Source organism: Sphaeramia orbicularis, chromosome 24, assembly GCF_902148855.1.
Source record: "Sphaeramia orbicularis chromosome 24, fSphaOr1.1, whole genome shotgun sequence".
In the NCBI taxonomy this organism is placed as follows: domain Eukaryota; kingdom Metazoa; phylum Chordata; class Actinopteri; order Kurtiformes; family Apogonidae; genus Sphaeramia; species Sphaeramia orbicularis.
Genome location: NC_043979.1, coordinates 34,510,719 through 34,538,395, shown reverse-complemented (window position 1 = coordinate 34,538,395; position 27,677 = coordinate 34,510,719). Strand labels below are relative to the sequence as shown.

Below are 27,677 nucleotides of genomic sequence, written 5' to 3'. Positions count from 1 at the left end.
GAATTGTTATGCTTCTGTTATTTCCATCAGCATCTTTCATAACCAGTGTGTAGATTATAAAAGTAGTTTGACTGTAAAGAACTGGGTTTCAAAAGGTAGAGGTCTTGTAAAAATCACTTTTATTCAGGATGGATAATTTTACGAATTAGTCCTGATGACACATGGTTGACTGTTCACTTGTGAAGCAGTTGGTCTTTGACCTGTTAATGAAAAAATACATTCTTAAGAACTGGACCTGAGAGACAGATGCAGAAAGAAGATTTCACCCATTACCTTTCATCTGGTTTGAACACTGGCCATTGCACACTCCACCCTGAGGGTTCCTGGAGTCACAGATCACCACATCACAGTGGACGAACATCTATGACAGAAACACATCGATGACCATTGTGATCAGCTTACACCTTTAACCAGAGGCGATTTCTCATAGACTGCAAGGGAAGCTCAGCTTCCTCTAAAATTACGTAAATTAAATGGTTAAATATGTTCGGTTGTGTTGACATTTCATTGACTACAAATGTGTTAGAACACGTTCATCTCACAGACGAGTTCGTTCAGAATCAGCTTTATCACAAAAACGGACTCGATGTTGTTCTTCTCATACATTCCCGTTGCGCTGTTTTCTCATTCGATCTCTGCTCAGTGCATTTGCCCGTAGACGCTCAGCGTCCATGCACTTCAAAGGGACTGAGTGGAACAGTTGTTTTCATTGCCTCTAAACTGGACGGTAATTGGATAAATGCCACGATGTTGTCCCGCCCCCGGACGCCTGGCGTCTCTGGGGGTGAATGGAGCTGTGGGCGGAGCTCAGGCGATGCCAGGCTTTCACGTGCTGATTGGAGGATCAGTCGAAAGGCTGAACCCCATTTGATTGACAGCTATTTTCAGATCTACCTTCACTGACGGTTCAGTTTAATACCGTCGCACATTCTGCTGGGAAATCAAGAGAGAAACCACTATGAAATTACTCGTTCATTTCTTGCACTGTAAATAAAACACACTCATTGTACTTCCTTGTTTCAATTTAACAATTTCAACATTTTCTTGTTTACTTGGTACGATAAGGTCACTGACCATTTTCTTGAAAAGGAACAGAGGGCCGAATTTATGTTTAAATAACTTGACTTTTTTTTTTAATGTAAGCCGACAATGAGCTTCCCCTGTCTGAAAGACGAGCAGTCGCCACTGGCTTTAACTCTTTAAAACCTGACATGTCATCACTAGTCGCTTTTCCATTGGACATCTGCACAAAACTTTACCAATAGTTAATGCTGAAAAAACAGAAGCGCATAATGTTGGTTTTTCCATGAAATCACAAATGCAATGATTTATTATCGCTAAATGACACAAGAAGTCATTCCATAAACATGGTGATGAACGTAAATATGGTGTTGATTTACAGATATCATCATTATTATATTATTATATTATTATTATTATTATTATTATTATAATATATATACCCCCCTATCTCGTACTAAATTCAAAAATGAGTGGGTTTCCTGGTGTGTCCACACATACTGCGACATGTTTCTGTTTCTTCTTCATTTGTTGTAACGTCCGTCAACATCCAGTTTTTTAATTCACCTGACTCTAGTTGCGAAAAAAAAGGTCTTTCTATTGCAGTTTTTCGTGATATACCAATTGTGCTACACCCAAAAAAACACCTCGTCAGCCCAAAAACTTATAATCGAAAAATAAGACTTTTGGTAAAATTGTCATTTTTCCATTAGGTAAAATTTTATGCGCAAGTTATATTTGCCCAATTTGAGGGTCAATGGAAAAGCGACTACTGACACACCTGCACATATACAGTATGGATAGCTGTAACTTTCACTGTTTGTGTAAATGAAAAAATTCCAACGGTTTCTGAAACCTGAGACATTGCGCTTTATAGGCTTTATTGGGTCATTACAGTAGTTTCACTCATGCCTGTACTAGAAGCAGGAGAAGCTGTTTTAGCAGAACTATAACAAGCAGTAAATTGCAAATGACTGCTAGATTTTGAAAGATTTGGAGAAGTCCATACTCTGGAATAATGGCCAAACAGACTCACTCGGTATATTTTGAACCTTTTTGTAGTTAAAAAAAAAAAAAAAAGTCTAGGTGGAGCATTTTAGGCTCAGAGTTTGAAGCAGGGGTGTCCAGTCCTGGTCCTCGAGGGTCGGTATCCTGCATGTTTTAGATGTATCCCTCTTCCAACACACCTGATTCACATGATGAGCCTATCATCAAGTTCTGCAGAAGCCTGATAACAACTGTCAGGTGTGCTGAAAGAGGGAAACATCTGAAACATGCAGGACAATGGCCCTTGGGGACCAGAGTTGGACATCCCTGGTTTAAATGGTTAAAAACTCTCTAATGCAGGGGTGTCAAACTCATTTTAGTTCAGGGGCCACATTCAGTCCAATCTGATCTCCAGTGGGCCGGACAAGTAAAATAATAAGAGTGAAAAAGTAAATTATATCACGATCAGGTTTACATCTACAAAGTTTCCTTAAAATTCTAAATAACAAGCGGGCTATAGCATTTACCACACTCTTAGCCCGAAGGTTGATTCTACTTAATTGGAAGGTCTCCCATCCCCCTTCATATGCCCAGTGGGTATGTGAGGTGCTTTACAATCTTAAGGTTGAAAAGTTGAGATTCTCTCTTAGAGGCTCAATTAAATCATTTCATACAACTTGGGATCCATTTTTACGGTATTTTGATTCTTAGATTTTCCTCAGAATATAGATGATTAACATCATTAAGAGGGGAAAGGAGGGAATGAGAAATTGTGTGTAGTCTTTTCCTTTCTTCTCTTATTTCTGTGTACTATACTACCCTTTTTTTTTTACTTTTACAATTTGAGTTCCTTTATCATTATTTATGGTTTCTGTTTTTCTTTATGTTTTTCCTTATTTTTTATTGATTGATTTTTTTTTGGCCTGTGGGTTGGGTGGGTGGGAAGGGATGGGTGTTGACAGTCAGATATGTCATTCTTGATTGTGCATTGACTGTTACAAATTGATATGTCTGTTGTGTTCATTGAAAATGTTCAGTAAATATAGTTGGGAAAAAAAATTCTAAATAACATGAACAACTTGAAATGTCTTGAGAAAAACAAGAGCAATTTTAACATTTTACCAATATTCTGCCTCGGTTTATCAGTTTATCATTTACACATGTGCGTTACAATCACAAAAAACATTTAGTAACAGGCAGAATATTGGTAAAATTGCATTTACTTTTCTTATGACATTTCCGTTTGTTCATATTTGTTCTGGTTATTCACGTTTTTTGTAAAAGTAGTTTGGTAATGTAAAGATTTTCATGTAATTTTACTTTACACCAAAAAAAAAAAACGAATAAAATTTGGGGTTGTCATTATTTATAGGTTATTATGATAATATTTTACTGGTTCTGACCCACTTCAAATCTAATTGGACTGTATGTGGAACCTGAATTAAAATGATTTTGACACCATTGATTGTTTAATATCTTCAGTGTAATTTTTGCATTTCACAAATTCATCCCACGAGCCGCATGTTTGACACCTGTGCTCTAACGTTTGTGCTCAGTACCTGTGGACTCATGGTATCTTGGTCTTTCATGAAGGAAAACGTCCGGACTTCGAACCGTTTGTGGTGAGACGGATACTTAACTCTGGCATCAACCCAAACAGAATGGAACACCACCTGATGCGGGTCCACAGGATTAACACAACTGCAGTGGAAGAGAGTTTCAATGACTACATGAGGTTTTTTTTTTTTTTTTTTTTTAGCTGAACAAGTGCCTTTCTCCTGTTGCACATGTGACCGTTACCCATTAATGATGAGGTTCCATCTTGGTTGGGACGTCCCGTCTTTGTCCGCCGTTGCCCAACAGTTTTCCAGTTCCAGGGATACGTGGGGATTTGTCAGCGTCATCAGCTCCACCTCGAAATACAGCGGTTCTTGGAGGAACTTTGTTAACGGATAGTCCTCATCTTGGTGAAACGCGCTGTATGTGTCATCTGCAGCGACACAGTGGAAAAGTGGAAAAGGGATTCAGTTTAATAACAAGTAGACATTCCACTTCTGCAGTTTGGACATTCAGATGATTAATTTTAAGCCTTTTTGCATGAAGAATGGTTATTTCCCCCCCAAAACGACAAATGTGTCAGTTTGGATTAATGAGTGAAATGTACAGTACATCCTCTTAAGATTCACCAATATATATTTTCCTTTTTTTTTTTATAAAGTAAAGCTGTGGAAAAACTTGTCCCCTGCAGAAGACAAAGGATATTCCATTAAAAAAAAAATATGAAGAAAAAAAAAGTTTCCAAGCAAGACAATTATCTAATGTAAAAGAGCCAAAACTTCTACTTTCCTGGGTGTCGGGAAGATAGATTACAGGCGACCATTTGTATCTTAAACACAACTTTAATTATTATTATTTTTTTTTTTTTTTTTTTTTAAACAGCATCCAAAAGCCTCAAGCTATAAAGAAAACATACACCTGATTTAGGACAACTATGTAAATGTAGCTGTAGTAGATTTATATTAATAATTACACAATCCACGTAGTAATTTTCATTTTGTTGTACTATATCTACATTATTTTATTGCAAATAAAGAAGTCTGAGCGACACCATGTATGAAAGGGTTAAAGATGCTCTGGTAAATATTCTCAAACTTCTGTTTTTGGTGACATACTTTATAAATATGACAAACCATGCTGACCCAGTTCACAATGGACCTCATTTACCATCATGAAGATTGAATTTATACATAAATGAAAGTTCCTGATGATTCTTCTTCATTATAGAAAACAGTCCAGAGTTTGTTTTTAGATACTTTAGGAAAATGAGGCCCAAAAAAAACACAGACTCATTTCTATCTTGCTTTAGTATTTTTTTTTCTTTGAAAATGCTCTAAAAATTAGATTTCCCCAGAATACTTTGCTTGGGATCACTTTTAGACTTATAAATCTCATAAATAAATAAATACAATTGTAGTTTCTCTTAGCCTTTCGTTCACTTTTGTTTTTTGTTCAAAACAAAGTTCATTATTCATTAGTCATGATTTTATTCATAATCTACATTATATAGATGAATACAGTGGGATTTGATCCATAGTTTAGATCAGGGGTGTCAAACATGCAGCCCGGGGCCAAATGCGGCCAGCCAAAGGGTCCAGTTCGGCCCCTGGGATGTTTTTGCCAAGTGCAAAAATTCCACAGTCTTGAATTGAATTAAGCAAAAAAAATTTAGCTTTAATTAAGGAAAAAATCTGAATTAAGCCAAAACACAAAACAAAAAAAATTCAATTAATAAGAAAAAAAATCTTCAAACAAGCCAAAAAAAAAAAAAAAAAATTCTTCAGTTAAGTTTAAAAAATCTTGAATTAAGCCAAAAAAAAAAAAAAAAAAAAAAAAAAAATCTTCAATTAAGTAAAAAAAATCTTCAATTAAGCCAAAAAAAAAATTCTAGAATTAACAACTTAATTTTTTTTTTTTTTTTTTTTAATGCAAAAAAAAAATAACATTAAATTATGAAAATATTTACATTACAAACTATCCTGTAACACTAAATGTGTGGCCCAGGGGCCAAAACCGGCCCATCAAAGGTTCCAATCCGGCCCACAGGATGAATTTGTAAAGTGCAAGTAAAGGCATCAAACTCAAAAATAATATCATAACCTAAATAATGACAACACCAATTTTTTCTCTTTGATTTAGTGCAAAAAACATTAAATTATGAAAATGTTTACATTAGCAAACTATCCTTTAACATAAAATGTGAATAACCTGAACAAATATGAACAACCTGAAATGTCTGTAGAAAATTCAGCACAATTTTAACAGTTTTTTCTCCTGTTCCTCAGTGTTTAGTGTCTTTGTAGATCTGATCCATAATGCACATGGACAAAACACAAGTTGAGGAATAATATTGTTAAAATTGGACTAAATTTTCTTACATTTTTAAATTTAAATTTCAGGTTTTTCAGGTTTTTGTTTTTTTTTGATAGCTTATAAAGTATTTTCATAATTTAATGGGGTTTTTTACACTAAAACAAGACAAAAATGTGGAGTTGTCATTATTTATAGGTTATTCTGTTATTTTTCTGGTCTGGCCCACAGCAGATCAAATTTATCTGAATATGGCCCCTGAACTAAAATGAGTTTGACACCCCTGGTTTAGGCTAAACTATGATATTGTAGCGTAGGTGACAGTTTGATAGGAAGTTAGCTCTGTATCAAGTATGAGCACAAGTTGTGCTTTAAATTTAGCAAGTAGGAAAATGGGAAATACAATAATCACAACAGGACAGCCATCGCTCTGCCTATGGCTCTCACTCAGGGTGCAACTTTACAAATTACAAAAATATATTAAAAAAAAAAAAAAAAGGCCAATAAACATTGCCATACATATGTTAAGTCAAAACTAATACCCAACACAACAACCCTTGCACATAAAAATAACACATTTACAACAAAATACCCACCACCCATAATGCACTGCGGCAAACATGCCACAATATTTTGGTGATTTGTGATTTTATTGCAGCTGTTTTCGGCCTTAAAAACAACTACTAAAGCCATGAGTTCAGCTCTATCAGCTGATGCAGAACATGAAGACTATAAGACACAGTTTGAAACAGCCCCTTTAATGTTCAGCTCTGAGAACAGTCGGATTCTTAGTTTTCTCACCTAAAGCAAGTCTCATTGCGATCTGCAGTTTCCCTTTTGCTGCTTCAGCATATGGTTGACTTCTGCGAGCTCTGGTGTGGAAGGTCAAAGCGTAGGTTGTGTTGACGACATAGTAACAGATGACTTTCAACCTGAAAAAGGCAGTAAAAAAAAAATCTCATAAAACATGAAATCAACACATCAAACCGGTTTATGCGCCATATTATTAATGTATGTTTTAACCTTTGGCTGAAAACTCACTCGTATTCAGACTCTTCGCTCTGTGAATCCTGTTTTTCAAGGTAATTGGGCAGGGAGATTTCATTCTCGTACCTCATGACATTTGGCAAAAACTAGGAAACAGAAAATACGAAGAATTAATTTCTCATACAGAGCCAAGAGTCTGTAGCAGGAGAAAAGTCCTGTGAGAAAAGTGCTAAAAGTCCTGGGTTTTTGTGAGCATTTTTTATCATGTTAACTTATCACCAAATGTTTCTGTTATGTACACTTCATGTGTCAAACATGCGGCCTGGGGGCCAAAACCGGCCCGCCAAAGTTTCCAATCCGGCCCACAGGATGAATTTGTAAAGTGCAAGTAAAGGCATCAAACTCAAAAATAATATAAAAACCAATAAATAATGACAACACCAATTTTTTCTCTGATTTAGTGCAAAAAACATTGAATTATGAAAAAGTTTACATTAGCAAACTATCCTTTAACAATAAAATGTGAATAACCTGAACAAATACGAACAACTGGAAATGTCTAAAGAAAATTAAGTGCAATTTTAACAATATTTTGCCTGTTTCTAAATGTTTTGTGTCTTTGTAGATCTGATCTGTAATGCATATGTATAAATGATAAGTCGAGGCATAATACTGATAAAACTGTACTTATATTTCTTAGCAAATTCCATTTTTTCAGGTTATTCACATCCTTTTTATGTGGATAGTTTGTAAATGTCAATACTGGCATAACTGAATGTTGTTTTTTGCACTAAAATAATTTGGAGTTGTCATTATTTATTGGCTATCATGCTATTATTTTACTGGTCCGGCCCACTTCAGATTAAATTGGGTTGAATGTGGCCCCCGGAAGAAAATGAGTTTGACACCCCTGTTGTACACAAATATACCCATCAGCTGTCAATATACAGTCATAATATATTTGTTGTTGCCACTTTTTGTTTTTCAGCTTCCATGAGCGCAACCATTTCCTGTGTGATTTAGTTAATGGCCACAGCATTGTTAAAAACGAATATATTTAGTTGGAAAAAATAAATTAATAAAATCAACATAAAATAAAGGCTTCATATGTCAATTTACATCTACAATATTTTGTTACTGTCATTTACATGGATGTATAATTTGGAATTTGAAATAATAGATATCATATACAATGTACATTATAGAAATTAACATGTTAACACTTCATATATTATATTGAAAAATTAGCATAAGTGGTGCCAGGCACAACAAACCCCGCCCCTCACACATATTGTAGCTTATTTTGGCATTGATCCAACTGATGTCATCATGTCTATGCGTGTGCTGATCTCAGCATATCAACTGCCTCTATATATGTGCCAAGTTTGAAATAAATTGAAACAAAATTGATGTTTTATAAACATTTGAAATTTCACCCATAAGAAATGGGAGAACTTTTTTTTTTTTTTAATTCATAAAAAATTTGAACTTTGACCTACTTGTCCCAAAATGTAATCATATCTATTCTAGATCACTGGCAATCTATAGACCCAATTTGGTATGAATTCAACAAATAGTTTTGCTGCTATAGACATGTGAAATTTTGCCCACTATAAGTAAATGGGAAAAAAGATAGATTTTAAAAATTCATAAAAAAAATTTAACTTTGACCGACTGTTCCCAAAATATAATGGGATCTATTTTGCTCATGGGCAATCTATAAACCCAATTTGGTATGAATTCAACCAATAGTTTTGCTGCTACAGTGTTAAACAAACCAAACCAAAAACTTGCCTCCCCTTTAGAGGACAGGGGTAAAAATACACATACTATGACTGTATGTCAACAGCTGAAAGGTTATTTGGTGTACAATGTTACAGAAACATTTGGTGGTAAGTTAACATGATAAATCTCCAGTAAAGGTAAGAGGAAAAAAAAAAAAACACTCATGAAAACCCCTGACTTTTAGTATGTGTCGCAGCAGGAGGGTATTCAGCAGCACCTTTCTTTTTGTTCCACAAGAGTTGGCGGTAAAGACAAAGTATGCAAAGCGGTCGTCGCTGAATCGGGGTCCACAGTTGGGGTCTCTGAGGGTCAGCTGACCAGGATTCAAACTGGGAACTGATTCTACTTTCACAGCTACAGTCGTAATGGTTCCATTAGGGAAACACTCTAAAAGAAAAAGGTGAGATTAGTTCTATTGTTTGTGTGTTTAGGGAGGATGGGGTTCATTTTGCTCACAACGTACCGGTCAGAGTTGAGTAGAACTGGCAGGTCAGAGCGAAGTCTTTGACGTGTCTGCCGGTTTGTGGGTTCCTCAGGGTCACATCGAGTCTGCTCCGAATGGATGACCCCTGAACGGCCTGAAAGTAGAGAAAAGCATGATGGGAAGCTCCACTCTTTGAAGAGATTTGAGGTTTTCTCTGCTGCAAATTCAGACCATACCTCGATAACACTTTATATAAAGTACACACTATGAAGCATTAGTTAAGCATTATAAATACTGAATTAATTATTTTAAAGCATATTTCTGACATAAATACTCATTAGTATATGGTTTATAAGCACAGTTTTAAATGTTTTACTCATCATTCATAATTATAATTACTCAGTCATGCAGTTTGTTTGATAATCCCATGTGCTGTGTCTGTCCTTTGTAAGAATAACTCAGACTTTTGTGAGTCTTTAGGCATTGCCAACCTTTAAATCTCATTTGTAAATGCTTTATATGTCATAGATAGTGCACACTTTGAGAGCTCACACCATAGACTTAATTAATGAGTAGTAAGTGCTTTAAAACTACCTGAAATAATGAATTCCTGTATTAATAACTGTTTATATGACATCTATTGGGAAATAAATGTGTGAGTTAGTATAAAATACACACTAACATGTTCACTAACCATTCGTACATGTCTGAATAGTGTATGTGTGAGCATAAATGCACATCATAACTGGTTTGTAAGTGATGCAATACTAATATTTAAATGCTGAATCCATAATTTATAAAGTATGAAAATATAATCATTAAGCACATTGTAGATGAGCTTATTAATGATGAGTAAAACCATTATAACTGTGCTTATAAACCATATATTAATTAGTATTCATGTCAGAAATATGCTTTAAAAATGATGAATTCAGTATTTGTTAATCCATAACTAATGTTCTTATTAATGAGGAGTTAAAACATTTATAACTGTGCTTATAAACCATATACTAATGAGTATTCACGTCAGAAATATGCCTTAAAAAGGATGAATTCAGTATTTGTTAATGCTTAACTAATGCTTCATAGTGTGTACTTATTATAAAGTGTTACCCGTACCTCAAACACGACATCAGGGGCTGAAAATGGCACGGTTACACTGAAGTGTGTTCCGTTCTCCCTGGCGTTGTACTGCTGAGCCAGATCTGGAGACAGCGTCCGTTTTCCTAATAAAGTCTGAAACTGAGCGCCGTGAGTCCCGTATTTCACAAGGACATAAAAGTTTGCATGATCGCAGCTGCCAGATAAACGAGAAACTGCAGAGAAAGAAAGGCACGTGAAAAACCACAAATACATGCAGCTTTTTTCCAATAAAATAAACTGACACGTCTGCTCACTTAACCCTTAGATGCACAAGTGTCTGGACCCTCCACTCTTCCATAAATGGGTAAAAATGACCAGTGTTAAAAATCAATGTGTTTTTATGTCACGTTTGTCATGTTAAAAAATAATTTGTTTTATATTTTGGTCCACAAAAGAATGATTTCATATTTCAAATATTTTTTTAATATCTTGACAATGTGAAAAGTATCTGGTTTCTAATGAAGTGAAAAGGATTTAAAGGGATTAAGACATTATACTGTGATTTAAAACATGATCTGGGTTTAAGACAAAGCACAAAAATCTGCGTCATTGCAGCTTATGGATGGATATTATTAGTTGAAGAGGAATTGTTGCAAAAATGCAGAAAAGAAATGCAAAATTAAATGTTCTATCATAGAAGTGTCACTATCTTGATGCTGTGGAAAAATGAAACACTGGAAAAATTGTCTTCTAGCTTTTTGCAAACCAAACATCCACAGCTTTTACATTAAGCAGTTGTATCTGTGGAAAGTGTTAATACACATTCATTCACTGTGTTACATGCAGTAATAATATCAGATAGTGTTGAAGTAATATAAGGATTTAAATGCAAATAAGGAGAAAATAACAATACTCATACAATGACAACTAGGGATGGGAATCATTAAGAATTTAACAATTCCGATTCCATTATAGATATTGCTCATCAACGATTCCTTATTGATTCTCTTATCGATTCTCATTGGTGAGGGAATAAAAGGGTACAAACAGGTGTGTTTGCATTAACTGTCTTTTATATTTCCATCTCTGCACAGAAAATATAACATATACAGTATGCACTAATAATAAGAACACATGATGCCAGGCCTGGTGGGGGGCGTACAGTGAAAGTGAAACTAAAGACGCTTTACTAATTCCTCTATTGCCGCATTTCTACTACGTGGAACCAGTTCGACTCGGCTCGGCTCGTCTCCCGTTGCTGTGCACCTCATTTCCTTTCCCTTCTTCCCTTCGGAAACTTCTATTTGAGGAGTTACGACGTTTGTTGCCCACACCGGAACCGGCCCAGCGGTAAATTACTGTATGTTGTCACTGTATAATGTAACTGTATGTTGTAACTATGTGTTGTGCTGCCTCTTGGCCAGGACTCCCTTGGAAAAGAGGTTCTTAATCTCAATGGGATTTTCTTCCTGGTTAAATAAAGGTTAAATAAAAAATAAATAAAAAATTCTATTATTGTTCTACATATTTTTATTGCCGTGTGCCTTCTTTTGTATTGTGGGACACAGTGCTACGATTTCATTGTACTATGTACATTGTACGTTGGTGCAATGACAAAGATTCATCTTATTTATCATATATTGCAAGAAAACAACTTCATCTGGTCATTTTTCACCACTTGTGCATCTAAGGGTTGGAAATTTTGTGCTACAAAGACAGAAATCCCCCATGTCAAGCTTCCAAAACACCTTGTCTATAAAGAAATCACAAACCTTGTCCAATAATTGAGCCTCCAGACGAGCAGTGAATGAAAACGGTCCTGCCAGAGCGGCCATCAACCCAAAGGTCATATGAAGGGAGTAGACCGTATATCCATTTCCTCTCTGTTGGGAATGAGAAGATTAGCAGCTTCCTGTGCGATCAGAATTAAACACGTCCTAATGTTCATTCCCAGGATGAAGAATCCCATCTGCAGGACGAGACGGTCCGTGAAGGGCACTTGAAGTGGCAAGAACTTCAAGCTGCCGTTGTGGGACCTGGTTCCTGGACGTTAAAACCTCTGACATTGCAGTCTGCCGCAGACAAGCCCCAGAGGGGAACGTGATGTTTATGAGTGCCACGTCGTCTCCAAAAGGCCCAAGTAACACCTGAAATATCCGCTCGTTTGGCAACAGTGTCTATAGGGAAAAGAAGGATATGAAGGTCAATTTTCACCATGATGCAAATATAAGAGTTTGGCCATTTACAAACATGCACATGAAGAGTTCTAAAGTTATTGAGGTTTTGCACATACCTCACATGATCACGTGGTTTCCTGTTTACGACGCCTTATTAGGGATGCACCGATACTTGCTTTTTCCCAGACCGAGTACGAGTACGTACATTTGAGTACTTGCCGATACCGAGTACCCGATATGAGGTACTTAATCCCATTCCAGTTGCTTAGTTCTTTTGTAAATGTGCTTTATTTGTCGTTGTCATTAGTCTGACTGGAACAAAGTGCTGCTACTGACATTTAATTGGTTGGAATGAGCGTTTGTCAATTAAGCCACCAGGGGGTGCCACTCTTAACCATACTGGACAAATACCATGAAGAAGAGTAAACTTTTGAGAAGAAGAAGAAGAAAGTCAGTAATAAACATGGAGATGACAGAGGTAACCACTAATGTGATACTAATATTGCAGCGTTTTCCGCTGGTAAGGTTTAAAAGCTTAGCTTCAGCAGGTAGGTTAAAGAGAAATGAGTGATAATTTCGTTTTCACTTCTGCTGGTGGGGGTCCGCACCGCTCCTACACCGCTGGTGTTCTCATTCTGTTTACACATCTGTGGAGCACCTGGAAAACAGATGGAATGTACGCAGAGGACAGACAGAACGATGTGTCCGTATTCTGTTTGTGTCTTTAACATTACTTGCAGTCAGCGTTACTTTTATCACCGTCATTTATTGGTTAAATCGCCACACTCTTCCACATTATTCCTCCTCCTCGTATCTGCTGCACTGAAACTGGTGAATGGCACTCGGGCCGTAAGTGGTATCGGTGCATTTGTATCGGATGTCTTTTAACGAGTACAAGTACACACACTGAGTATCGGAGCCGATGCCGATACTCGTATCGGTGCATCCCTACGCCATATTGGTAGGCAAGCTTCTTGGATCGTACAACATGTTAAAACGATGGCCCTACTAAACTCCTGTGTGCTGTTCATTACTTAGCTTTCACCAATTATAAGTTAGGCATAAAGACCGCTTGGTTCCATTGGCGGCAGCGGTGGTTCTGCTCTGCCGTACCGCTGTTCATAGTTATTATCGCAGTTAGTGTAGTTTCTCAGTATAGTTAGCCTGCGTGCCTGTTGTGCTTAGCGGCGTGGAAAAAAAGAACTGTCCATCATGTGGTACCGGTGATGAGAACCCCTTTAAACTACCAGGAGGCTTCCCTGGACTATCACCTATAGAGACGAGTGATTGTGGATCTACCTGCTCCCTTTTGTCGGCGATGGCAGCCAGAGTTTCCTCACGCTGGAAGTGGCGTAGAGCTACAGTGGGCGACCCAGTGATTCAGCTGGAGACTGGTGACAATACTGCCCACCCGTCTTGGACAGTCTGCTTTTCTACTATGGACAGCCTTCCCGTGCAGTCAGTCAAATTATGCGGCCGTGAAAGAGAAGATGGGATCGGCTTTTGGACAGAGACAGTTAATGGACCGTTTTAGAGCTAGCCTATCGGCTCTGTTCACCAGTTCCGGGGCAGAGCCTGGAGGTGCACGCGGCTGATGTGAGCCGGCGGTAGCTGGTTACTCATGTTTTTACCTCCGAGTTGTGCACCGAATCACTGTTGTTAGTAAACACTGAAACTCATCTATGGTGCCTTCATCACAAGCAGACATACTCGCAAAATAACAAACACGCAAACATAACACAATAATTATACTTCTTCCCACCCCTTTTCGGGCATGTTAAATGGAATTATGCGCTTTTCTTCTGACTAAGATTGTTATGATTTTTGATATTTGTATTATTATATATGTTTGCAAGTGCATATATGTTAAATTTCATTGCATGTTCGGAATAAATCACTAACACGCAAACATGAGTCCAAACAAAAACACGATATAAAGCAACAGTTCTGACTTTCTGGATCCAGATAGCATGCCTTCCAATATGGCGGTGTAAACAACAATCACATGACCAGTGACATCAGCTGCAAGTCCTCAATGCTGTATTATAAGTCAGAGAAAGAATTACAGGCCATTCTGACAAGGAACTTCTCCTGATATAGCAGGGTTCAATTACTGGAAAAAACCTCTATTTCAGTTTTTTATCAAAAGGTTCAGCATGTAATTAGTGCCATCTAGTGGTGAAGATGCAAACTGCAACCAGCTAAAAATTCCCCCCAACCTCACCTACAGTGGCTGCAAAAACTTATATTTCATTTGGGCAAGTGTATGGTTTGTCCATCCTGGATTAACTCTAAAACAGAGCTAATGAGGGAATGTACAACACTGTCATTTACCACCCATATGAACAGAAAACAGAGGGAGAAGGAAAACTAGAAGAAATGAATCCCCTCCAAGTCTTTCTAAAGGTGATGAAAACATGCCCACTTACATTAATGTAATTATACTCAGGTATTAATTTGACAGGTATCATGTAAACAGCATATTCCATTTGGATATTCTAAATTAGGCCTTTGTCCAAATGAAGCATTGTCACATTAAGAGTGGGATGTGCAGATATAAGACAATTTAATGGGGAGCCCGTGGACAACACAGCGATTCCAAAAGTCAATCTAATTAGTGCTTTGTTCCTGCAGGTTGTGACTCACAGATTCTGTTTATGCTCAGCCAGAGAAGAGACAAGATCCTCTCTGGTAATATGATTTATCAAAAAAAAAGTAGTGTACATTTGTGACTGGAAGAATAAACACCTACTAGTAAATATTGTGACAAAAATACCAACAGGTTTATGGATATTAAACGTATCTAAAAGCTCATATCTTCCATTAACATAATATACAAGGAAATTCTTTCATTAGCCAAGACATGGATTTAAGGAATTATATCCATTTCAGAATAAAGGCAAAAAACTGAATTATGTCAATTGTAAAGTTTGTTATGTTTCAAATAATTAGACACTATGAAGTCAGTCAACATGTTTAAAAACCATTAAGGAATGGAACCAGTTCCCAGAACGTCTGAAAACATGTCTACATTGCCATGTGTTTTTTCATCAGGCTAAATGCATTTCGGATGACAGCATTAACCCTTTCATGCATGAATTATGAGAAACCTTAGTCAAGATGTTTTTTTCCTGATTGCTTTTATTCCTCTTTAGGCATGAAAATAACATGTGATTGAATTTTTTTATGAACCTATTTGTCATGGAGTTACAAAAACCATGTGTTTAATTTTTGAAGCAAAGAAACATGTATTTAAAACCTATGATTGGAAAGTGATAAACTGTGTGAAAACTATGAAATTAACATTTTTAACGTAGCTAATCTGATGCCGTCTCATATTTAACATACTCTAATACTAGTAGTTACTCACTTCGTGGAGATAATATGCAAAAAAAACAAAACTTAATTACAGTCTTATAACAATTAGCAACTGATTTGCACTAAAACATGTTAGTGCAGATCAGGTTTATCAAGAACAGCGAAGTTACAGTAACGGTATGAATGTGAGTGTATGGGATAATGCATGAGTGTCCATTGTGTCGGCTGATATAGCAACTAAAACAACAAAACCTGTGAATATACAGAGAACAGCTGGAGAATAAACTGTCCACTGTAGTGACCACTATGCATGAAAGGGTTAAACATCAGACAAACTTTTATGACCATCACCTTTAATTATGCTGCCAGGATAGTCTGGGTAGTGTATATGTACAGTCATGTGGAAACATGAGGTGGGTCTGACCTCCCAAATTTTTAGCTACTTTGGATGTTGCATATATTTGGTCTTTGTCCTCACCTGCCCAGAAACACAAATGGAATTTACGGTGCTACAAATCTTATCCCATGAAATTAATGTTTTTAATCATCAGTCCAGTTCTGAGGTCTCTACACTGGCTCCCTGTCTCTCAGAGAACAGACTTTAAAATTGTCTTGCTAGCATATAAAGCACTGAATGGTTCAGGCCCAAAATCCACCAGAGACCTTCTAGTCCAGTCTGAACCATCCAGACCACTCAGGTGGTCTGGTGCAGGTCTGCTCTGTGTTCCAAAAGTCAGAACTAAACGTGGAGAATCAGCGTTCAGCTTCTATGCTCTGTATATCTGGAACAAACTACCAGAAAATCTCAGGTCTGCTGAGAGTCTGAGTTCTTTAAGTCAAAGTTAAAGACTCGCCTGTTCACTGCTGCCTTTGACTAAAAGGCTTTTGACTTTTTACATTTTATATTCTCCTTCAAAACTCTGCACTGCAACTCTTACTTTAATATGTGTGTTTTTATATTTTTGGATTTTTTGTGTTTTTTTCTTACTTGCTGTTTTTAAATCACCTTTTACAGTTTTCTTTATGTTTTAAATGAGTTTCTTTTTCCCTGTTGTATTTCAGTGTCCTGTGTGAAGTACCTTGAATTGCCTTGTTGCTGAAATGTGCGATACAAATAAACTTGCTTTGCCTTTTTTTTTTTTACATTGTCCCTGTTAAATAAAACAAATTTATATATTTATGCAAATCTGATCTTCCTAAATCTTACTCGCTGAATGTTTGTCACTTCAGTTAGGTTTAGGTAAAGGATACGATCATGATTTGCATTAATAAAAAAAAAAAAAAAAAAAAAAAAAAGGATCTTTTCGCAAAATTAATCACTTGTCCGAAATGCTTTGGGTCTACAGCAGGGGTGTCAAATATACGGCCCGTGGGCCAAAATTGATCCATGTGAATAACCTGAACAGCCACATACAACCTGATATGTCTTAAGAAAAATAGTGCAATTTTAACAAAATTCTACCTGTTACTAAATGTTTTGTGCATTTGTAAATGTACAAGTGTAAACGATAAGTTAGATACATATTGTTAAAATACAATGCACCATTTTTTTTAAAGAAATTTCAGGTTGTTTATGGTTGTTCATGTTTTTAAAATTTTTGAAGGATACTTTATAGATGTAAACATTTTCATTATGTAATTTTACTTTTTTCAGTGTCATTATTTTACTGGTCCGACCCATTTGAGATTGAATTGGATGGTATGAGGCTGTTGAACTAAAATAATTTCAACCCCCTGGTCTGTCATGTAGATCAGGGGTGTCAAACATGTGGCCCGGGGACCAAATGGGCCCGCCAAAGGGTCCAGTTCAGCCCCTGGGATGCTTTTGCCAAGTGCAAAAATTCCACAGTCTTGAATTGAATTAAGCAAAAAAAAAAATATTGCTTGAATTAAGAAAAAAACCTTGAATTAAGCCAAAAAAAAAAAAAAAAAAAAATCTCAAATTTAGCAAAAAAAAATCTTGAATTAAGCCAAAAAACTCTAGAATTGACAACTTAATTTTTTTTCTTTGTTTGAGTGCAAAAATAACATTAAATTATGAAAATATTTACATTTACAACTCTCCTGAAACAATAAAAATGTGAATAACCTGAACAAATATGAACAACCTGAAATGTCTAAAGAAAATTCTGCACAATTTTAACAATTTTTCTGCCTGTTCCTCAGTGTTTAGTGTCTTTGTAGATCTGATCCATATGCACATGGACAAATGATGAGTTGAAGAATAATAGTTAAAATTGCACTAAATTTTCTTACTTTTTTTTTTAATTTAAATTCAGTTTTTTCAGGGTTTTTTTTTTTTTTTGATAGTTTATAAAAGTAAGTATTTTCAGATTTAATGTTTAGTTTTTTTTAACACTAAAACAAAGACAAAAATGTGGAGTTGTCATTATTTATAGGTTATTTTACTGGTCCAGGCCCACTTCAGATCAAATTTAGTGGAATATGGAACTGAACTCAAATGAGTTTGACACCCCTGGTGTAGATGTAATCTTACACAATAAGTGAGTGTAAATAACATGGTGGATTGCACATGTACAAAACTTACTGTCAACAATTTGTGGGACTGGGATCGTTATTGGGAAGAGGACTTTGTATCGTGTGTTTTCGAGGGTGGTGCCCTCAGTCCAGAGCAACTCAAGCATCGGCTCAATTGTGTAAGTCTTGAAAGGCTGATCATCCTGAAGAAGCAAAAAAAAAAAAAAAAAAAAAAAAAAAAAATCAGGATCAATGTGCAGCTCATGGAGGGTTTACTAAAGATACCCGTTTACATTCACACAAAAAATCCAATCTGATTAATGGAGTCATCAGATTATTTAAATGATCATGTAACAGCACAATGTGATATGATTAATCAGATAACCATAATCTGATAATGAGAAGCCAGATAAAACACACCTGGATTTCTCCTCAATACTCTGATTTCTTTGTGAATGTACCTATTACTCTGATTTATTTCATTCTTTTACAGCTGCTCAAATGTAAAAACAGAAAAAAAATAAGCAGAAAATGAAAGTCATGTTGTCACAACATGAGTGGAAGACAAATGTGTTGAAAATAACAGGAGTTTGAGTTATTAGTCCTTTTCCATTGACCCTCAAATAGCGTGACTATAACTTGCACATAAAAATTTCCCTAATGGAAAAATGACAATTTCGGCAAAACTAATTTTTCGATAAAGTTTCTGCACTGGCAAGAGGTGGTTTTTTGGGCGTAGCGCAATGTTATAGCACACAAAACTAAAAGGAAAGACCTTTTTCTGCAACTAGAGTCCACATGAATTTAAAAAAAAAAAAAAGAAAAAAAATGGATGTTGACGATGTTACAAGTGAAGAAGAAGAATTTTAAAAGAAACATGTCGCGGGTATGTGTGGACACACCAGGAAACTGAATCATTTTTTAATTTAGTACGAGATAGAGGGGTATATATAATAATAATGAATATATCTGCAAATCAACACTATATTTACGTTCATTACCATGTTTACAGAATGACTTCTTGTGTCATCTTGTGATAATAAATAAACAAATCATCGCATTTGTGATTTAATGGAAAAATGAACACTACACACTTCTGTTTTTTCGACATTTAGTAAATATTGGTAAAGTTTTGCACAGATGTCCATGGAAAGGCGACTATATACTCTGAAATATAACTGATAAATGGACTGAAACACATAAACCAGGGTTTTCTGCAGTGGCCCAGAGGTGCAACAGCCCAAAAAATTATCCACTCTAAGAAAAAAAAGAACAGCCCAAAAATTATGCACTATAAGAAAAAAAAAGACAACAGCCCAAAAAAATTATCCACTACAAGAAAAAAAAAAAAGAGAACAGTGTAAAAAAAAGTTATCCACTATAAGAAAAAAAAAAGAGAACAGCCAAAAAAATTTCCACTCTAAGAAAAAAGGAGCAACCCAAAAAAATAATCTACTATAAGAAAAAAGAACAGTCCAAAAAACTATCCACTATAAGAAAAAAAAGAGAGCAACCCCCCAAAATTATCCACTATCAGAAAAAAGAAAGAGAACCCAAAAAAAATATTCACTTTAAGAAAAAAAAAAGAGAACAGCCCAAAAAAAATTATCCACTATAAGAAAAAATGAGAACCCCAAGAAATTATTTGCTCTAAGGAAAAAAAAAAAAAAAAAAAAGAGAGAGAGAGAACAGCCCAAAAAATAATCCACTCTGAGGAAAAAAAAAAAAATCCACTTTTTCTGTTCTTTTTTTTCTTAGAGCAAAATCATTTTTTTGGGTTCTCTTTTTTTCCTTATAGTGGATAACTTTTTTGGGCTGTTCTCTTTTTTTCTTATAGTGAATAATTTTTTGGGTTCTCTTTCTTTTTTCTTATGGTTGATAATTTTTTTGGGCTGTTCTCTTTTTTTCTTACAGTGGATAATTTTTTGGGCTGTTCTCTTTTTTTCTTATAGCGGATAAATTTTTGGGCTGTTCTCTTTTTTTCTTATAGCGGATAAATTTTTTGGGCTGTTTTTTTTTTCTTATAGCAGATACATTTTTGGGCTGTTCTCTTTTTTTCTTATAGCGGATAAATTTTTGGGCTGTTCTCTTTTTTTCTTATAGCGGATAAATTTTGGGCTGTTTTTTTTTTCTTATAGCAGATACATTTTTGGGCTGTTCTCTTTTTTTTCTTATAGCGGATAAATTTTGGGCTGTTCTCTTTTTTTCTTATAGCGGATAAATTTTTGGGCTGTTTTTTTTTTTCTTATAGCAGATACATTTTTGGGCTGTTTCTCTTTTTTTCTTATAGCAGATAAATTTTTGGGCTGTTTTTTTTTTTTCTTATAGCAGATAAATTTTTGGGCTGTTCTCTTTTTTTCTTATAGCGGATAAATTTTTGGGCTGTTTTTTTTTTTCTTACAGCAGATAAATTTTTGGGCTGTTCTCTTTTTTTCTTATAGCAGATAAATTTTTGGGCTGGTTTTTTTTTTTCTTATAGCAGACAATCTTTTGGGCTGTTCTCTCTTTTTTTTTTCTTATAGCGGACAATTTTTGGGGCTGTTGTCTTTTTTTTTTCTTGTAGTTGATAATTTTTTGGACTATTGCACCTCTGGGCCACCGTAGTTTTCCAAATACCACATTTCTGAAGTGTATGTAAATGCATCAGATCTGATTCTATAATTATCTGAATCCTCCCAGTGATCAGATTTTTACGGTCATGTAAACGGGTTCACAGTAAATTGCTAAAACGTTGAATAGGAGTGTGCATGACCTTAAAGTATCCACCGACGGCCCCCACAGGATATGAACGATGATGTGTAGGTCGGTGACAGTTATGGCGTATCCTCTGGCGGCTATCTCGGCAGACCTGAGCCTGTGCCCGTCGATGCCCACGAACACCTCCAACAGTCTGGGCTGGTTGGTGGAAATCAGCGGTTCAATGAACTTGGGCAGGAACCAGATGATTGTGTACGGAGTGAAGTAAATGCTACCTGGACACAAGTGACACACACATAACATCAATTAAAGAGGATGCGTGAGAGATTTAAGGACCTTCAGTTGTTTTCATTACCTTGTTGTATTGGACAAGCAGCTGCGGCATCGATTTGAGTCATCTGCCATTTTCTTCTCAAAGACCGTTAGATGTTTTTAGCACGATCATATTCACTCCTTTTACCTGAGGGCACACGCATTACACAACAATTCCAATAAATGTTGGTGTTTACTTCCAGAAACCATCACATTTAATGTTTTCCTGTCATAATTTTCATGCATAGTTAGGAAAAAGGATGTTTAATTAAAACTAATGGCGGATGGTAATAAAACAAGTAGCATGCTAATGGGTTTTACTGTGCCAACTGGATTCAAGACAAGGTAATCAGTTTAAAATGCAGCCTGATCACAGTGTTTGACCCAAATGCAGTGAGTTAGCGGCTGCAAGTGTAAGCAAGAAGTAAGTTAATCTAACGGACTAAGAAATGGACAGAGTTTATTTTGATGTATAATACTGACATGAAAGACAGTTTATTTTTGATACGTAATTATGTTTATGAAATGGACAGGTTTTTTTAGTATGTGTATTATAGCTATGAAAGGGACAATTTATTTTTAATGTGTAATGCTGTTATGAAATAGAGTTTGTTTTTGATGTGTAATACTGACATAAAATGGACAGTTTACTTTTGCCAAGTAATAATGTTATGAGATGAACAGAATTTCTTGATATGTGTATTATAGCAATGAAATAGACAGTTTATTTTGATAAGTAATAATGTTATGAGATGGACAGGATTTATTTTTGATGTGTAATTGAGTTATGAAATGGACAGAATTTATTTTGATGTGTAATTGAGTTATGAAATGGACAGAATTTTTTTTGATGTGTAAGTCTGGTTATGAAAAAGCATTTGTTTTGATGTATAATACGGACATGAAATGGACAATTTACTTTTGGTAAGTAAGAATGTTATGAAATGGACAGAGTTTCTTGATATGTGTATTATAGTTATGAAATGGGCAGAATTTATTTTTGATGTGTAATTCTGTTATGAATAGGCACAATTTATTTTTGATGTGTAATGCTGTGATGAAATGGACAGATTTTATTTTTTATGTGTGATTCTGTTATGAGATGGACAGAGTTTATTTTTTATGTGTAATTACCTCCGCCAGGGGGTATTGTGATTTCCTTTGCTTTGTGTGCGTGTGTGTTTGTTTGGTTAGCAAGATAACTCAAAAAGTTATGGATGGATTTTCATGAAATTTTCAGGAAATGTTGATACTGGCACAAGGAAGAAATGATTAAATTTTGGTGGTGATTGGGGGTGGGGGTGGGGGGCCCACTGATCAACCTTGGCGGAGGTCTGCGCTCTCCAAGTGCTTTTCTTGTTTTTTCTGTGTAATTCTGTTATGAAATGGACAGAGTTTAGTTTATATGTGTAATACTGACATAAAATGGACAGTTTACATTTGATAAGTAATTCTGTTATGAAATGGACAGTTTTTTTAAATGTGTATTATATCTATGAAATGGACAGAGTTTATTTTTGATGTGTAATTACCTCCGCCAAGGAGGTTATGTTTTTGCCAGGGTTTGTTTGTTTGTCTGTCCGTTAGTGTGCAACATAACTCAAAAAGTTTATGGACAGATTTGGATGAAATTTTCAGGGTTTGTTGGAAATGGATAAGGAAGAAATGATTAAATTTTGGTGGTGATCGGGGGTGGGGGGCCACTGATCAGCCTTGGTGGAGGTCTGCGCTCTCCGAGTGCTTCTAGTTCTGTTATGAAATGGACAGAGTTGACTTTTGATATGTGGGTTATTGCTTTGAAAATGGACAGAGTTATTTTTTTTACATACATGTATAACATTTTTGTGTTTTGTGCAGGGCTGGTCAGAATCTATTTGATTTGTATAAGATTTTGAGGAGCTGACATGGGAATTTATGGTCAGTAAAAGGGATGGGGTAAGGGGGCGGGAGTATACAAGTTGAACTTCATCCTGTTCCTTTGCAACTATGTTTCTTTTGTTTTTCCCTTGTTGTATGATTTTAAATGCTAATATTCAAAATGAATAAATTTTATTCAACAGGGACTTGCCCGGGTAGTGAACTCAGACCGTGGCTGTTTGAGAAGGACTTACTTGCTGGATGTACGTTCTGGTGCAGTCTTAGAGCTTCTCAGAGTCAGCCTTGTAGGAGTGTTTGCGATTTTCATAACCTGCCCTCTGAGCTTCAGTCACTTCCATTATCTCTCCTCAGGGGTGAAAAACACAACTTTTGTGATCTTGAATCCTTTGTCTATGGGTCGTTTCTGTGACACAACATTGAAAACACAGTTAAATGGCAAAAAAAAAAAAAAAAAAAAAAAAAAAGGACAGTTTACAGAAAAAATAAAACATCCCAAAATGTCAAATGGATTCCTCTAACCTCTGCAGTCGTCGAGGATCACCAAACTTTGCATTAACCTTTGACAGGGGGCTTTTCGGGAGGATATAATCATCTGGAGCTGCCCTCTTACACAGACCCTAGAAATGAGGTCACTCTGTAAGAGCTGATCCATCTTTCCCTCTCTCTTCTGCAGTGACATTAAATGCACCACCTCGATGCTTATATGACACATAAGTCACTTGTCAAATAGACTGGAACATGACCCCTAAAGTCCTGCTGCGTTCACTTGCCTCCATATAGTTGCGGTCACAGATAATTTCCCTTGCAGCCCAGTCGGTGTAGTAGCAGGTTTCAGCCACCTGGTACAGCTCGTCCTCAACCATCTGGTTCCCATACAGCCGAAGATTTAACACTGTTTTGAACACTTTATCCTCCTGCAAACAAAAGGAAATTAAACTGGGAATGATCACCACATTATAGAGCTGCTCCTCAGAACTATACTCTTAAAAAAATACTATAAAATAAAAACAGGATCTCCTTAAAACAAGTGGTTCCAGGCACAACAAACCCCCCCCTCGCATGAATTGTAGCTTATTTTGGCATCGATCCAGCTGATGTCATCATGTCTATGCATGTGCTGATGTCAGCATATCAACTGCCTCTATATATATGTGCCAAGTCTGAAGTAAATTGAAACAAAATTGATGTTTTTATAGACAGACAAATATACCCATCAGCTGTCAATATACAGTCATAATATATTTGTTGTTGCCACTTTTTATTTTTTCAGTTTACATGAGCGCAAAAATTTCCTGTGTGATTTAGTTAATGGCCACAGCATTGTTAAAAATGAATATTTTAGTTGAAAAAAAAAAAAAAAAAAACCCAAACATAAAATAAAGGCTTCATACGTCAATTTACATCTACAACATTTTGTTACTGTCATTTACATGGATGTATAATTTGGAATCTGAAGTGATAGTAACATATCATACACAATGTACATTATAGAAATTAACATGTTAACACTTTAAACATTTTATTGAAAATTTTTTGCACAATGAATGGTGCCAGGCACAACAAACCCCGCCCCTTACATGTATTGTAGCTTATTTTGGCATCGATCCAGCTGATGTCATCATGTCTATGCATGTGCTGATGTCAGCACATCAACTGCCTCTATATGTGCCAAGTTTGAAATAAATTGAAATAAAATTGGTATTTTTTATAGACATTTGAAATTTCACCCATTATAAGCAAATGGGAGAAAAAAAGATTTCAAAAATTCATTAAAAATTTCAACTTTAACCTACTTTTTCCAAAATGTATTCAGATCTATTCTTGGTCACAGGAAATCTATAAACCCAATTTGCTACCAATTTGCTGCTACAGACATTTGAAATTTTGCCCATTATAAGTAAATGGGAGAAAAAAAGATTTAAAAAAATTTGTAAAAAAAATTTTAACTTTGACCTACTGTTCTCAAAATGTAATCACATATATTCTGGGTCACTGGCAATCTACAAACCCAATTTGGTATGAATTCAACCAATAGTTTTGCTGCTGCAGACATTTGAAATTTTTTCCCATTATAAGTAAATGGGATAAAAAAAAAATTTAAAAATTCATTAAAAATTTGAACTTTGACCTACTGTTCCCAAAATGTAATGGGATCTATTTTGCTCATGGGCAATCTATAAACCTAATTTGGTATGAATTGAACCAATAGTTTTGCTGCTCATGTTAACAATAAAGAAACAGGCAAACTGAACAAAAACAATACCCCTTGCCTCCCCTTTGGGGGGCGGGGTAAGGACAGAGTGCATCTCCAGGGGATGCCCTTAATAAAACTTAAATACATCCTGGATTGTTACCACATTTAGAGCAAAGCAGTTTTGGAGGGAGGCGTAAACTATGGCGTCTCCCAGCGGGTCGATCTTCATGCTGAAGCCACAGTAAGATGCTAAACGTGGTGTTACCAGGATGACAGAGTTATCTAAGGAGGAAACATAAGTTAAGAAAAGTTATAGGATTTTTTTTTTTTTTTAAACCTATAAAGACCCAAACATCCACTAACAAACAAAACCATCTACTGATCTAAAATTTTTAATATCTGCTGATCCATTCATCCTGTCAATACATGTAAATAATTGGTGTAAAGTACAGTTTGTCATCTTTTCATGGTCATCAGATATGACCCATTTGGATGTTCAGAGGCTCTGTAGTTACCGTGGAAACACCGTCATCTTCTACAGCATTGATTCACCAGTAAAACCCATGGAGTTGGATCAATGACGGCAAATGGAGATGCTTGTTTTATGTTCAGTTAATAAAATATTAGCTGAAAAAGTCACTTTTTCTTCAATTTTTGATACAAAGTTTTGATATAATAACCTTTGAATTTACTGAGTTTTCATGAACATCCAAATTAAACATAGGAAAATATAAATTTACAGTGAAAAATGCAAAACGCAGAGGATAATATTATAATAAAATGGTGATAAATCACTTAAAGGTTAAATAAATAGAGAAAAATCCATTTGAGAACTACCAGAAAAGTAACACGGGGTCTTTATGGGTTAAATAACAGATCAGACATTAACTTACTAATCACACCGGAGACTTCAAGGATTTTCCCTTTGAGGGGTCCAACGTCAACACGCATGATATTACCCAGGCATTTTGAATGGATATCTGGATATTTATGAGAATAAGCAAGTTAAAATGCATGATAGTATATGATAAATGCATTAAAAACAATAGGAAAGTAAAAACTAAGTACTTATAGATGGTGTCTTTTGAGCCTCTGTGATTACTGCAGCTACGAGGAGCATAAAACACCTGCAAAACAGACATTATTTTCATTGGAGCAGGAACTAAAATCTGATATGTAAACAAAACCAGCAGATAAATGTAAAACTACATACCCCAGTCTAAATCCGTGACCCATTTCACAAGAAAGCAGTGAACTTAGAGTCCTTGTTTTTGCTGCTTTTGATGAAGTTTATGTTTGGAAATACAGGCCTGTGTGTCTTTTTGGTGGGTGGAGTGGAGGTAGAGGAGGCTGCTGCTCCACAAATACAGCCACACACAGGTGGATCCGATTACAGCCTGATGGAGGTAATTGTGTGGAGGAGCCTTGTAATCTGGCCTGAAGTGAGTCTGTGCATGTATACAAACAGGTTGATTTCACTGCTCACTTAAGTTGAATTAAGTTGGAGTTATTGCACAGTTTCTCTATATGGACAGGATGCAAAAATAAATGACATTAGGGAATATACGTTAACATAATTACTATATCTAGATGGAAATGAATGAATTACAGTCCACTTAATTGAAAATAATTGCATTACTTTCATCAAAATATTCAATATCCATAGGGTAGAAATTAAATAAATGTGAAAGTAAACAAATTCAGGCCTTCTGAGTGATAAATATGAAGTCAAAGGGGATGTCAGTGAAATATATCATTAGTGTAAAAACATGTGTCTGTAACCGCTGCAATTCATCAAATCCTATGGGTTTTACTGGTGAATCAATGATGCAGAAGGTGATGATGTTTCTATATTCACTACAGAGGCTCTGAACGTCAAAGAAGACTAATCTGATGTGGCTGAAACGCTGAGAAACTGTGGTTTACTTGAATGATTTAAATGCATAAATAGGAAAACAGGATTAGTGGTTTGTATTAGACATTTTAGATCAGTAGATGATTTTTAAATACTGTACTGTCGTTTTTTATACACTACACCATTTGTGCAGTTTTGTAAAAGAATACCTTCTTTTGTTATATTTATTTTATTTAATGTTATTTATTCATTTCTAATGTATATTTTTTTCCAACATTCTTTTATTGAAGTCAAGGTAAACCAAAATGGCAGTCATACAAGAAAAAAACAATACTTTTAGATTTTCTACAAAACAAAAAACACAATGCATCCCCATCTAAGATAATAAATAAAGAAGCAAAACAAAGGAGAAAAAAAACATATAGAGGCAATAATTAGTATATCTATCTATCTATCTATCTATCTATCTATCTATCTATCTATCTATCTATCTATCTATCTATCTATCTATCGTCTATCTATCGATCTATCTATCGTTCTATCTATCATTCTATCTATCGTTCTATCTATCATTCTATCTATCGTTCTATCTATCGTTCTATCTATCATCTATCA

The 27,677-nt window shown here is 35.5% G+C and overlaps 1 pseudogene; it reads right to left on the bottom strand.

Moving 5' to 3' along the window:
• Positions 1-262: 262 nt before the first annotated feature.
• On the bottom strand, positions 263-26,871 carry LOC115414864 (uncharacterized; annotated as a pseudogene).
• Positions 26,872-27,677: the final 806 nt, after the last annotated feature.